This window comes from Ranitomeya variabilis, chromosome 7 (assembly GCF_051348905.1).
Source record: "Ranitomeya variabilis isolate aRanVar5 chromosome 7, aRanVar5.hap1, whole genome shotgun sequence".
Taxonomy (NCBI): Eukaryota; Metazoa; Chordata; class Amphibia; order Anura; family Dendrobatidae; genus Ranitomeya; species Ranitomeya variabilis.
This window is the reverse complement of record NC_135238.1, coordinates 33,494,861-33,510,082: the sequence shown is the minus strand read 5'-3', so window position 1 is coordinate 33,510,082 and position 15,222 is coordinate 33,494,861. Positions and strand designations below refer to the sequence as shown.

At 42.3% G+C, this 15,222-nt stretch overlaps 1 protein-coding gene across 2 annotated transcripts in view; it reads left to right on the top strand.

Annotated features, from left to right (window-relative positions):
- The first annotated feature begins 220 nt into the window (after nucleotides 1-220).
- ELFN1 (extracellular leucine rich repeat and fibronectin type III domain containing 1) overlaps nucleotides 221-15,222 on the top strand; it is a 563,663-nt gene continuing 548,661 nt past the window's right edge. Inside the window, exons 1-2 of one of the 2 annotated variants that reach the window (XM_077274786.1) lie at nucleotides 221-1,928; nucleotides 3,579-3,816. The gene's annotated coding sequence lies outside the window, so the exon portion shown is untranslated. Of the gene's footprint in view, nucleotides 1,929-2,059; nucleotides 2,284-3,578; nucleotides 3,817-15,222 lie in introns of those variants that run through there. The other variant, XM_077274787.1, reaches the window with a different exon arrangement.

Here is a 15,222-nt window from a genome sequence, read left to right as displayed (position 1 = left end):
GTTGTTTGTTTGTTTACAAACACATTGTGGCAAATATTGTATTAAGATATATTATGTATCTCCAACATGTGGACAAACAACTGCTACAGAATGAAACACTGAGCAAGTATAAGTGAGGGAGGAGGCCATCAGAAGTGTGAAGTAATGGAAGGGACTGGAGAAAAAGACTGGAGAGAGAATACAGAGGTGTACACTACAATAAGGAGGATGACAAGAAGAGTGTCTGGTGGAAGAGGGTGAAGATCAGTGAAGGAAGAGTGTAGAAGATTGGGGTAAGGTATATTAAAGGAGGAAGGTGTGGGGAATATCAAAAGCAGAAGAGGACAAAAAAAGCAATAGAAATGGAAAATCCAAAGTATAAAGATTGTGAGAAAGAAAAGGGAGAATAGAGAGAAGGAAAAAGAACTTAATAGACAGGAACAGAGAGACAGTAAAGGAGAGATGAGGAGGGAGTAAGTGTGAAAAAAGGAAAATCAGGCTGTGCAAACTCAGAGTAAGTAATAATAATGGGGACTGAAAACAGGAGAAGGATGTGAGGACAAGAAAAGAAAAAGAGGGAAAACCTGCAACAAGTCTGTAGGAAATGTATGGGGCTATTAGGAAGCAGAGCTGGAAGCATGAAGAGCAGAGAACATGGAGAACTGGAAAAGATGGAGATGATGTGCAAGAATGAGGAAAGGAGAGAAAAAGGGGAGAAAGAAAAGAGGAAAGATGGAGAATAGGAACCAGAGACAGGAAAGAAGACATTGTCTGTGAGATAAAGAATGAGAAAGGCAGGGAAAAGGGTAGAAATAACAGAGATGGGAAAAAGGAAAAAAAATAAAATAAAAAAGAGGGATGGAAGAGGGATAGAAAGGAAAAGAAAGATGGAAGGTGGTAAGGAAGGAAAGAAAAAAGAGGAGATATGGGAGGAATGGAAAATTGGAGAGAGGTGGTAAGGAGAAATGGAAAGAGTGACAAAAGAAGAGAGAGGAGAGAATGCGGAAAAGAAGAGGAAAGGAAGCTAAGAAAGAGATGAAGAGCAAGAAATCACCCGACATTGGGGAATGAATGGAGAACACTGCTCTATAGAGGATGGGAAGAGGAGTGCTGCTGGGTTTGGATAGTCAGTGGGTAATTTAGAGGGAAAGGGTGAACAGAGCAGACCTTGGCATGGAATAGTTAAAGTCTAGAAGGATAAATGTGGAGGAGTCTGAGCTACATTGTGACACTTTCCACCATGCAATAGGAAGGGAGAAGCCAATGTGCAGACCTAGGGCAGCCCCCCCGACATACATGACACAGGGGCAGAAGTGGTGGGGAGGGTCTGCAGCCGATCACAGACATGAGGAGGCACATTCTGTAGCACAGAGAGGACCGGACAGGGGTGGGGGACAGTCCTCCCACTGCAGATCATTTGTTCTTCAGCCCCCAGTCTTTGATTAGCAGCCTTCTGCTTTAACTTCGCATTACACACCATTGGATCAACATGCTGTTTGTGTTTAACTTGCACAGCCCTCCCCTCTTCCTCCAGGACTCCCTACAATAAAGCATAGCCTCCACACTCACAAAGAATGTGCTACTACCCGAGAGCTGCCAGTGCACACGATCCTCCAGAGCTGCACGCACCCTGCCGGTGCACCCGATCCTCCAGAGCGGCACGCACCCTGCCGGTGCACCCGACCCCCCGGAGCCCATGGAGCAGAGGAGCCGGCAGCTCTCAGGCAGGACTTGCTCTGAATTAATCACCTGGCATTCAATGAATCTTTGAGGTCTTCACTTGACGCAGTGAGGAGCTGCAGCTCTGTGCTCAGGCCGAGTCCAGCCCTCGGATCTGTCTAGGAGGAAGCACCAGGACGCTGTGGTGGAATTCACAGGGACCCGGTGTCCTGAGGAGACCTGAGCACCTTCCGCCGAAGCTCCTGGAGATGCCTGCAGGTCTCCAGCAGGTGAGTGGCGTCCCCAGCTGCTGCAGGCTGTGAACCCCGGCGTCCCTGCCGCAGTCTGCCACAGACCCAGCCAGTCAGATGGGAAGGATCACTCGTCTGCTGCCAGAATCCGTGCTGCGAAGCCATCCCCCGCTAAATGCAGGAACAGATGTGATCAGGAGGGACGCAGCCAGTGAGAGCTCTGTGGAGAGCGGCGGCGAGGGGGTTAATGTCCACCCACATCTGCTGGGGCTCCAGATGTGATAGGAGACAGGCTGGCTGAGAGGGGAAGCTGGGGAGATGGGGGGACATGGCAGAGCTGTAGACCTCCATGCTGAATGCTGCCCCAACTCCTGGATCGTTCGCCCAAGGATTGGTGAGTCGTGTAATGCCACAATCACAGATGAGGAGGGCAGGCAGGGGACTGGGCAGTGGTGGAATGCACACTGCAAGGGGTTAATGCAAGACCTGCTTTATTACAGAACCTAGGTCTGTGCAGGACTTCTCCCACTTTGTCCCTCAGCCCCTCACACTGCAAGGGGTTAATGCAAGATTTGCTTCTGGTCTGAACCTAGGACTGTGCAGGACTTCTCCCACCTTATCCCTTCCCCACTCCCACTGCAAGGGGTTAATATATATATTATATTATATTATATTCTGGCCAGAACTTGGAACTGTGCATCACTTCTACCTTGTTCCTTGCCCTTTCACATTGCAAGGGGTTAATATATATATTATATTATATTATATTATATTATATTCTGGCTAGAAGGTAGGACTGTGCAAAACTTCTCCATCCTTGTTCCTTGTCCTTTCGCATTGCAAGGGGTTAATATAAGATTTGCTTCTGGCCAGAAACCAGAATTGTGCAGCACTTCTCCTATCTCGTATCTTACATTGCAAGGGTATAATATAGATTTATTTTTCTGGCCACAATCCAGGACTGTGCAGCAGTTTTCCCACCTTGTTCCTCACCCTCTGACATTACAAGGGGTTAACATAGGATTTGCTTCTGGCCAGAACCTAGGACTTGTCCTTCCTCTATGTTATGTGCAGTACTTCTACCTTATTCCTTCCCCTCTCATATTGCAAGGGGTTAATACTAGATTTACTTCTGACCAGCAGGATGGACTGTGCAGCACTTCTCCCTCCTTATATCTTACATTACAAAGGGTTAATATCAGGTCGTTCCTCTGGCCATCAGCCCGGACTGTGCAGCACTTCTCCCACCTTGCTCCTCACCCTCTCCCATTGGAAGGGGTTAATACAGGATTAGCCAAAATCTAGGACTGGGCAGCACTTGTCTTCACCTTATTCCTCACCCATTCACATTGCAAGGGGTTAATACTAGATTTGCTTTTGTGCAGCACTTCTCCCTCCTTATATCTTACATTGCGAGGGGTTAATATATGATTTTTCCCCCCTCTGGCACAGCAGCCAGGACTGTGCAGCCCCTTATTGCTTGCCCTCCTTTATTAATAAATGGTCGGGGTCTAGTCTAGTAAAATAGATTGATAGGCAGCCTCGTAAAACTTTGCAGATCTCCATCATTTACCCCCCCTGTCCATCCATCTTTGCAGACTGACAGCAAGCAGAGGAAAGCATATTGCTTGCATTGTCGGAGAGACTTATATACTTAGTGTATTTTTTATTTATTTTTTTCTTCCCAAGTGGGATCCGTGGCCAGTTGTGTGATTTTGGTGGTCTCAGCCTGACTTTCTGGAGGTGGCGATGTCCTGAATGGTGGCAGAAGCGGAGATTCAGCACCGGCAGAGGTGGACAGCTCCCTGCACCGCTAGGGATCGCCCGGAGTCCTGCACCAGAGCAGCACTGGAGCTGTCCAGCACGTCTCTCCTGAAATGCAGCCAGAAGCTTCCCCAGCCAGCAGAGCCCTCCGGATCCCAACCAGGTACTTATCCCCTTCCATGTATGTATGATGTATAGATCCCCATCCAGCAGAGCCCTCTGGATCCCAACCAGGTACTTATCCCCATCCATGCATGTATTATGTATAGATCCCCATCCAGCAGAGCCCTTTGGATCCCAACCAGGTACTTATCCCGTTCCATGCCTGTATGATGTATAGATCCCCATCCAGCAGAGCCATCTGGATCCCAACCAGTTACTTATCCCCTTCCATGCCTGTATGATGTATAGATCCCCATCCAGCAGAGCCCTTTAGATCCCAGCCAGGTACTTATCCCCTTCCATGTATGTATGATGTATAGATCCCCATCCAGCAGAGCCATCTGGATCCCAACCAGTTACTTATCCCCTTCCATGCATGTATGATGTATAGATCCCCATCCAGCAGAGCCCTCTGGATCCCAACCAGGTACTTATCCCCTTCCATGTATGTATGATGTATAGATCCCCATCCAGCAGAGCCCTCTGGATCCCAACCAGTTACTTATCCCCATCCATGTATGTATGATGTATAGATCCCCATCCAGCAGAGCCCTCTGGATCCCAGCCAGGTACTTATCCCCTTCCATGCATGTATGATGTATAGATCCCCATCCAGCAGAGCCCTTTGGATCCCAGCCAGGTACTTATCCCCTTCCATGCATGTATGATGTATAGATCCCCATCCAGCAGAGCCCTTTGGATCCCAACCAGGTACTTATCCCGTTCCATGCCTGTATGATGTATAGATCCCCATCCAGCAGAGCCATCTGGATCCCAACCAGTTACTTATCCCCTTCCATGCATGTATGATATATAGATCCCCATCCAGCAGAGCCCTCTGGATTCCAACCAGGTACTTATCCCCTTCCATGTATGTATGATGTATAGATCCCCATCCAGCAGAGCCCTTTGGATCCCAACCAGTTACTTATCCCCATCCATGTATGTATGATGTATAGATCCCCATCCAGCAGAGCCCTCTGGATCCCAACCAGGTACTTATCCCCTTCCATGTATGTACGATGTATAGATCCCCATCCAGCTGAGCCCTCTGGATCCCAATCAGGTACTTATCCCCTTCCATGTATGATGTATAGATCCCCATCCAGATACCAGGAAGCAGAGCCAGCCTGGATATTTAATGCAATGCTTTGCCTGTAATGCTTTTATGCACTGTCTGTGATCTGTCTTAGTGCATTTTCTTTGCCATGGTTCTATATATAGCAGCAGCCTTCTGATATTTAGCCACTAGGAGGGTTAATACAACTGTTGCAATATAGAATCTACGCATTTTCATTGTCTGATATGAGACAGAGAGACTTAGATGCCTTTAGGCTCTGGCACTTATACACATTGTTCTGCAGAGCCGGCTCTGTACACTTTGCCAGGGATCTGGTCTAGTCAATCTTTAGGTTTTTATTTTTGCACAGATTAAGCTGTTTACTGATCAGTTTAGAACTTGTCGAAAATGAGTAATGGCCTTGATTGCAAAGGGTCCTCTGGAGAATGGAAATCCGCCACTTGCCGATCTTGAATACTAAGCTTTTTTTTTGTGCCTCATCTTTATTCAACTGACTTTGGAAAGAAAGATAACCAATTTGGATTAACTTCTTCTAGAAATGTATTGCATCCCATTAGGTCTGCGTATTGCATGGGTATGGGAGTAGGAATATGGAGTATATATATGGTATGGGAAAACTTTGGAGAATTTGCAGCTTCCTAACCTACGACTTTACTATTGCATCTGCAAAATATTGGTATTATCTGTTAGAATGCGCCGATATATTATGTGCAGAGCTTTCATCATGAGCATCACTTGATGGGAACTCCCAATGTTTTATCTTGCTTTTCCCTGAGACTGAAGGGTTAAATGACATCCAGCTCTGCTACATTTGGACATATACTTTCAGTAATTATCACTGTCAACCAACAGGTAGTAAAGGATATACAGTGGTATTTAATACAGGTGGTAAATGGTCGTTAGAACACTTCAGATGTTACAAGTATTTGTAAGTGTAAATATTTACATAAAGTTTCCCATTGGCGAGCTTGTTTTATGGACATTCTGTTTATTGTTTATACCTTTTATACATATTATTGTGCTGGGAACTTCTAATGATCAGGAAATAAAGATGAAGCTATTACTTTCTACATATATAATGTTTCTTATCTAAGTTACTAGCAATTGCATGGGATTTATAGACAATGTTTCCCTTTATGTGCCAGTTACAATGTATCTGTGTTTACTAGTGGTCATAAGTCCGTCGTGTATATCACTTTGGGGTTGGGTACGGTTTATGACTGCGTTCATACGGCAGCCTGTTCTGTCACTTTAATAAGTACACCCGGTGGACCCCCAGCATGTCACTTTAATGAATTAAGTGGAGCATGGCATTGTTGCTTTTACAACTATGGCCAATGAAGCGCATAACAACGAAGGGACCGTACTTCTGCAAATTGAAGGCAGTGTCACTTTAACAGTTTTTATGGACAAGGTGCATTGTATTTACTCATTAATGGGTCACGGTAGTGTTGCGGCGGTAGAAGTCATAAGTACCAGCACAGGTGTAATACTGGCACAAGCCATTTGTGAAATTGAAAAAATGCTATTTTTCGATGATCTAGTGCAGTGTTCTCCAACCTGTGGCTCATCAAAGCTCCCAACATATTCTGATAAATGCAGGGGGACAGAGCAATGTTAGGAGTTGTAAATCTGCAACAGCTGGAAAGCCACATGATCGGAACCACTCTTGTGCAATTCAATAGCATTATATGATGAATATCATTTTATTAGCATAGCAGATTTGAGTTTGTCCATTGGCGTGCATGTAATTATGTCACAATGTGTGGTTCTATATAGGACTCCGGAAAGCCTTACAAGAAAGGGTACAGAAATAAGATTAAAATAACCATGTCAACTCTGCTACATACGTAAGTCAGTCCCAGAATGTTGCGATATTGTGCACCGACCACATAGAACTCAGGGTTCTGATTTTGGAAAAGCTGGTGGTTGGACATCATGTACATAGTGTAAGGTACTATGTAGTATATATATATATATATATATATATATATATATATATACATATAGGCGCATCGTGCTGACAGCTCTGAAGGCTGATGACATGGAATCATCTGTGATGTCAGATTCGAGGTCACCGTGGAATTCCCTGAAAACTATAGGGAATCCCTGACCACACGAAGGTCATGGCAAAATATTACTCATACAACATAGGAAAAGTTCTTCCTCTACTTTTAGACTAATAGCCTCATTCAGTTTTGTCTTTTTTTTTAAATTGCAAAAACATTAAAGTGTCTATCTCATCTCAACAACCTCTTTCAGGACTTTTCTCTATGGCGCCATTTATTACCTTTTGAATGACCGCGTGTAATACTACATCTCTCCAGTAGTGGCCGCTGCAGTTGACGGAAACTTCCTCCTGCCATGTCATCCACCCCTTTAAAATTCCTACTTATGATTCCCACCATACACCATGAGCCTCATCCACTTCCTTTCCTGTTGATGCTTAGCTTGCAGGAATTAAAATTCATGCGACTACGTAGGAACCCAAAATAGCTCCTGTACAGATGGACTTTACTCTCTGGTGTGAAGACTTTTTAGTTTCATTGACTTTTTTTTTTTTTTTGCAGTTTAGGTTGGGCAGGCGACGTCTGTATCATCCACTTGATGCATTGCGGCCTCAATTATAATGACAGATGCTGCTGGAGCTTCCATTCCAGTAACAGAATTAATGATAGGCACGGGGAATGAAACCGCTTGCCAATCAGAAAGACCATTGTTTAGTGGCAAATTCAGTTGCCAAAAGCATCTTGATTGCATTTTAATGAAGCGAAAATAATCTCCCACATGTCCAGGGCAGCAGGACTTATCCCAACATGGAGGACAGGTTAATACCGGGAAACAAGCAGCATATGATTATGTTGTCTGTACAGGATGGAGCCGAGCATGTGGCCAAAGATTGACGACCTAGCCTTCCTTGACCACTTGTCCTTGCTATCTCCTACGTCTCCCATCAGAAGGTTGACTTCTCTAATGAAGCTCCGTTGGTGGCCGTTGTCCGGAATGATTGGGACAATCTGTTAAGACTGGGCGCACTATTGTCTTCTCTGTTCGTTTCCGTGTTTTGAAGATTCCTCATTAGTGATGATTTTTGGTTGGAGGAATAACCCGGGTACTGACATCCGTCCTTCTGTTTCTCTTTCCTCGGAAAATGTCACATCTAACAGCTTGCCACCTGCGCCATCTGAAATTGGGATGTGATAATTATGCAAAGATGCACAGATCCTTCCCTTTATGGCTCAACGTTTGCTATGTTGTATATTGCACAGTTCATAAAATCCTATAATGCATTTTATCCACACAGCAGAGTTGAGTTTGTCATTTAGCGTGGCACATTATAATATCGCTATATCTGTGGTTTTATAAGCGGCCAAAGGCAAGGTGTGTCCGGTGCCAGACCGCTCCTGCCAGCGATTCAGCTGCCTCTGCTGATGTCACGTCTACAGAGCAGAAGCTTCCTTTCCACCCAGATTTGTTGACAGGGTGTCATTTCCAACATCATTCTGATTCATACAATCGGCAGTGGGAATATGGTTTTCAATCAAAATGACGCCTGTCAACAGAGCAGAGCGGTAAAGAAGCCTTCTCTCTGCCAACATGATGTCAGTAGAGGCAGCTGAATCGCCGGTAGGAGCGGTCTGTGACTGATCTGTGTCAGCGAAGAATGGCATCGGGCACAACAGGCAAGTAGGTAGCAAATACCTGCCTGTTAGTGCTTAGGCACATTTTTTGTTTTTCATAAAGTCCCGGATACACTCTTTAACAACTAGACTTTAAGAGAAACTAAACATTCATTTTTTAATATAATAAACATTTATTTTTTTAATATAGTAAACATTCTTTTTTTTAATATAATAAACATTCATTTTTTAATATAATAAACATTCATTTTTTAATATAATACACATTATTTTTTTAATATAATAAAACATTTTTTTTAATATAATAAACATTCATTTTTTAATATAATAAACATTATTTTTTTAATATAATAAAACATTTTTTAATATAATAAACATTCATTTTTTAATATAATAAACATTATTTTTTTTTAAATATAATAAACATTTTTTTTTATATAATAAACATTCATTTTTTTAATATAACTTTGTCCAGGATAGAAAGTTATGAAATTTAGCAAATCCCCAAATTTTGGGATTTTTCTTAATTTCCATAAAAAAGTGAATGTAAGTGGCTTCCAAAACCCCCACTTTACCCCCACTTTACTTTCCCACCTTTATCTGTAGTGATATCAGAACGTACTCATTTGGAGTACAACTGATGGCGGTGAAGTGGTCAGCACTGCCTCCTCTGTCCTCTGAGAGTTGTGTTTATCAGATCAATCTCCTGCAGCAGTTTATCCCCAGAGGTTAGTGCGCTATAGGAGCTGAACTGACGATTTCACTGCCATCATCTGTACTCCAAATGTAGAAAATTTTAAAATAAAGTGATTTGAAAAGTTTGGTAACTCTCTATGCTGAACAAAATTATTATTATTATCATTTTTTTTTTAAATTAGTTTATTTTTTTAACTCAGAGAATGATCAGAGTGCACCAGGGCAGAGTTAGTGTAAGGCGAGTTTCAGACATGGGTATGACAGGTGCATTTCTGTATTATGGATTCAAACCTGACAAGTTTGCCGATTCCGGTCCTAGACCCTTAATACTCTCATCAGAATCTACACTGCGTGCAGAATTATTAGGCAAGTTGTATTTTAGAGGATTATTTTTATTATTGATCAACAACTATGTTCTCAATCAATCCAAAACACTCAAATATAAAAGCTTAATATTTTTGGAAGTTGGAGTGGGTTTTTTTAGATTTGGCCATCTTAGGAGGATATCTGTTTGTGCAGGTAACTATTACTGTACAGAATTATTAGGCAACTTAATAAAAACCAAATATATTCCCATCTCACTTGTTTATTTTCACCAGGTAAACTAATATAACTGCACAAAATTTAGAAATAAACATTTCTGACATGCAAAAACAAAACCCCCCAAAACAAGTGCCCAATATAGCCCCCTTTCTTTATGATGACACTCAGCAGCCTCCATCCATAGATTCTGTCAGTTGCTTGATCTGTTTACGATGAACATTGCGTGCAGCAGCCACCACAGCCTTCAGACACTGTTCCGAGAGGTGGACTGTTTTCCCTCCCTGTAGATCTCACATTTTATGAGGGACCACAGGTTCTTTATGGGGTTCAGATCAGGTGAACAAGGAGGCTATGTCATTATATTTTTTTCTTTGAGACCTTTACTGGCCAGCCACGCTGTGGAGTAGTTGGAGGCATGTGATGGAGCATTGTCCTGCATGAAAATCATGTTTTTCTTGAATGATACCGACTTCTTCCTGCACAACTGCTTGATGAAGTTGTCTTCCAGAAACTGGCAGTAGGTCTGGGAGTTGAGCTTCACTCCATCCTCAATCCGAAAAGGTCCCACAAGTTCATCTTTAATGATACTAGCCCATACCAGTGCCCCACCTCCACCTTTCTGGAGTCTGAGTCGGAGTGGAGCTCTCTGCCCTTTACTGATCCGGCCTCTGGCCCATCCATCTGGCCCATCAAGAGTTGCTCTCATTTCATCAGTCCATAAAACCTTTGAAAAGTCAGTCTTAAGATATTTCTTGGCCCAGGCTTGACATTTTATCTTATGTTTCTTGTTCAAAGGTAGTCGTTTTTCAGCCTTCCTTACCTTGGCCATGTCCCTGAGTATCGCACACCTTGTGCTTTTTGTTACTCCAGTAACGTTGCAGCTCTGAAATATCGCAAAACTGGTGGCAAATGGCATCTTGGCAGCTTCACGCTTGATTTTCCTCAATTCATTGGCAGTTATTTTGCGCCTTTTTTGCCCAACACGCTTCTTGCGACCCTGTTGGCTATTTGCCATGAAAAGCTTGATTGTTCAGTGATCAAGCTTCAAAAGTTTGGCAGTTTCAAGACTGCTGCATCCCTCTGCAAGACTTCCCACAATTTTGGACTTTTCAGAGCCCGTCAAATCTCTCTTCTGACCCATTTTGCCAAAGGAAAGGAAGTTGCCTAATAATTAAGCACACCTTACATAGGGTTTTGATGTCATTAGACAACACCCCCCCTCATTACAGATATGCAAATCACCTGATTTACTTAATTGGTAGTTGGCTCTCAAGCCTGAACAACTTGGAGTAGGACAACATGTATAAAAAGTATCATGTGATAAAAAGACAACTTGCCTAATAATTCTGCACACGGTGTAGTCTATGGGTAAAAGGGACATTTTTCTGGAGCCTTCCCTGTCCAATTTCTCAGACGCTCCTAACCAGATCTTGATTTTGGATTCATTTTCATAGCCATAAGGAAAAACAGCTGCCAGATACCTTGCAACCAGGTACTGAACCTTGTTTCACCCTACAGCAGACATCAAAGGGCAATTTCGCTGCCCTCGTACACATGGATGCTGCACTATTATTGCACCGACCTTGATTTCCAGGTCCAGAAACGGAACAGTAGATGACAGATCCAGCTCTGCTACATGCAGATCAACCTCAGCAAATGGTAAAAGAAGCGACAGTCCGCCTATACCTACAATGAGTATGTTCATCGTTAGCGTCTTTCCAGTTTTAACCCTTTATTGCCTTATCGTCCTTCCAATAATTACTTTTTCCGATTTTTTTTTAATTATTATTCATGAATTTCGATTGATATAATTACCTCGTCTGAGTCTCCCTTCTTACCTAATGGTCGTGCTGACAAGTGGGAGAATTTGTAATAGTATTTGTACAATGAGGCGGGGGATCGGGAGAGTAATCCATCAGTAGAACGGCACAAGAGGGACTCGAGTGGTAAACGTTTTACTCCTGAGTGGGTTTTTATTTTAATTTCTTTCGGCAGCGTTGCTTTCTATCAGTCGCTAGTATTCACATGTATATAGGGTGAGATCCTTCATTGATCCTGTCTCATTCCCCCAAATATCATTTATGCCTATGGTCAATGTATGGACGGTTAATGTATAAAGCAAAGATGAGACTGTAACCTATCATGTATATGGTTTATTTAAAGGGTTTGTCCAGAGCTAAGATGACCTCTGTATAGGTCATCTATATCAGATCGGTTGGGGGTCCCATACCCCAAACACCACTGCTCCATACACTATCTAAAGTCATTATAATTTGGGCTGCAGTACCTGAAAATGACCACTATATGGAGTACAGCGCTGTGGTGTTTCGGGGTGTCAGATCCTCCCCGATCTGATACTGATCATCTGTCCTTAAGATAGGTCATCAATAGCTTAGTCCAGGAAAACCCCTTTAACTGGACAAAATTAATCTCTGTGAAAGTGAATACTTGCTGCTAGACCCCCCCAGGGATTGCTGATCCCAGAGGCGGAACACCCTGTGATCAGCCAAATACATATAGGCTTTCAACATCAATCTGGTCACTTTTTCAATGTTCCCAACTTCCGATGTGTGTAAGATACAGGCTAGCCTAAGATCTGCAACCAGTATTTAACTAGACATTTTCCCAGCCTTGTAATAATGGTCTCATTATTTTGTAGCTTTGCCTATATTTTTTTTCACTTTTACACTTGGTCAGCACTGGCAGCAATAGAGAGACATCGTTATGAGCCGTGTAGTGAAAATGAAGGCAGCTACACTGAGGGATCTTCCTAAGGACATATTGAAATACGATATGTTATATGATCCAAGTAATCTTCAGACTCATGGGCAGACTCAGTGGAATTATTGTAATTGCTACACGAAGTTTAGCAACTAAATGATCATGTTAATATTAAATCTAATCTATCAAATCTCCTATCAAATGGCGGCATAGGACAGAGAAGTAGATACTGAGCTCGGCAATATATAGTTTGCTATGCTTTGATTTAGTATTTTCATGTAAAAAAAAAGCTTTGCAAATTCTGTTAGAAAAAGCCTGTGAGTCCTGCCTTCCCCGCCCTCACACAGTGATTGGCTGCTCTTTGTGTACACACCCATAAATCACTTTGTGGGCGGAGAAAGTGGGACTCACAGGCTTGTTCCATGAATTCTTATAGAATGTACAAAGCTTGTTTTCCCATGAAAATACTGAATCAAATCACAGATAACTATATATTGCCGAGCTCAGCGTCTCGCCCTCTATCCTTTGCTGACGTCGGATAAAAGATCTGACAAGTTAGATTTAATGATATTTTAGTAGCCAAAAGTCATGTGGCCATTAAAATAGATCCTGATTTTTACAAATCATAGAAAGTTATATACTGTATCAGCAACTCTATATGTGTCCTATGCAGCCCTTTTATAATAATCCAGCAGAGCCCCTATAATGGTAATTTTATTGACCTGAGCAAAGGTACATGGTGGCGTATTATATACTGTTACATCTTATCAGTTATAAGTCTGTATGAGAATATAGATGAGACAAGGAGAAGCTGTACGTTCCAAGAATAGGAATGAATTAGTGATAAAAACCAAATACAGGCGACATCTATTAGGATCTATTAATGGAACAGTACAGTCTAGACTCTTAGTACTTGCTTCCTCCACATGGAGAAATACAGAAGATAGATAGAAAACTTTGAGATAGATGTAGCAGAGTCAAGTGTGGTGTTTAATAAAGAGGATCTGTGGGCTCTCCTGTCAATTTTAGTAAATACTACAGTAAACGTTCCTCCTGAAATCAAAACGCTGTTATACCTCCTGGAAATGTCGATTCATCCAACATTTCAGAGCAAACATAGTTAAAAGATTTGGCCAAGGGCCATAGGAATAGGTGAGACTAGTCCAGTGCTTCCCCTAGATGTGAACACAGGGAGAGACCTGTCAATCACCTAGAATGGGGGGAGAGATGCCGGTCGGAGGCGTGGCCTGACTCATCTCATCTATTACTATGGTCCCTGGTTGGTTCCTCCAACTTCGTTTTCCATGGATCATCAGAATGTTTCAACAAAGCAACAAAGCTCTGATTTACGCTGACTGGTTCCCTGCGAAAAGTTTTTCCCACAAAGTTGATTTTAATCAGTAGATCTTGGAATAATTAATAATTTCCACAATTGGATGTGTTTAAATAAAATGTTCCTGTGCTGAGATAATCTTATAAATGTGTCCCTGCTGTGTATTGTGTAATGGCCGTGTCTGACCCTGCAGGAACATGGTCTGATCATAGCACCGCTTCTGGGCAGGGGAGGAAGCAAAAGAGAGTGTACAGACATTGCGCCATTGCCTCACAAATAACTATTTCTTTCAGGTAAAACATTTTTTAAAAATAGGCAGGAAAATGCTTTATCTCATAAATGGAATCATCTGTGATCCCCGTGCTGTAATGTCTGTATACTCTTTTGCTTCCTCCCCTGCCCAGGAGATGTGCTATGATCAGACCATGTTCCTGCCCGGTCAGACACAGCCATTACACAGTACACAGGAGGGACACATTTATAAGATTATCTCAGCACAGGAGTATTTTTTTTAAATACATCCAATTGTGGAAATTATTCTTATTCCAAGATCTATTGATTAAAATGATCTTTAAAATTAGCTTTGTTCTTGTTAAAAAAAAAAAAACCTTTAATGAATTAAGACTGGTTGTTGCCAGTTGGGGCTTTTTCTCTACTTTTGTGGAATTACAGAGGAGCTGTAGACTATGACAAATAATGCTGTGGACTATAAACAATGTGTATCTAAAGCAGACATATCTGGAGTTGGGACAGATCCTCCTTAAAGCACTAATCCGATTTCACTCACTTCCACAACGGGAGGTGAACAGGGCCGATGACGTCACATCTACAGGTATCTATGTGGTTACATAAGTGAGTGGCAAGTATCACGTACACATCCTATCCTAATCACTGAGACAGGTGTATGATACTTACCGCTCGTGCCTGGATAAATATCTGTAGATGCAACCTCACTGATCCCACGCAGATGCCAATGAGGAAGTGTGTGGAGCTCGATGGACCCTTTAAATGTGACCTTTCTTGTACATTCCAACGTTAGCAGAAGATTCCAGCACTTCCATCAAGGTTATGAGTAAGAAGAAACACTTCGAAACGCGTCAACCTTCATTGCTGTTTTTCTGGATACAAATAAACGTTTTGTATTTCATGGAAGTGCTTTATCTACTTCTACCTCTTCTGTGGACTTGAGATCCTTTCCACTTGCTGAATAGGTGAACTGATAATTTCTCTTCTATTTCTTGTACATTGTGATATCTCCCTGAAAATACATAACAAAGTTTTTTTGTTTAGTAGATTTACTTGCAGCCCTATGTAAAATCACACCTTGATCCATTACAGTCCAAGTTAGGTGGTATCTGTCCATTTCAACTTTGCTATGTCTATACTATGAAA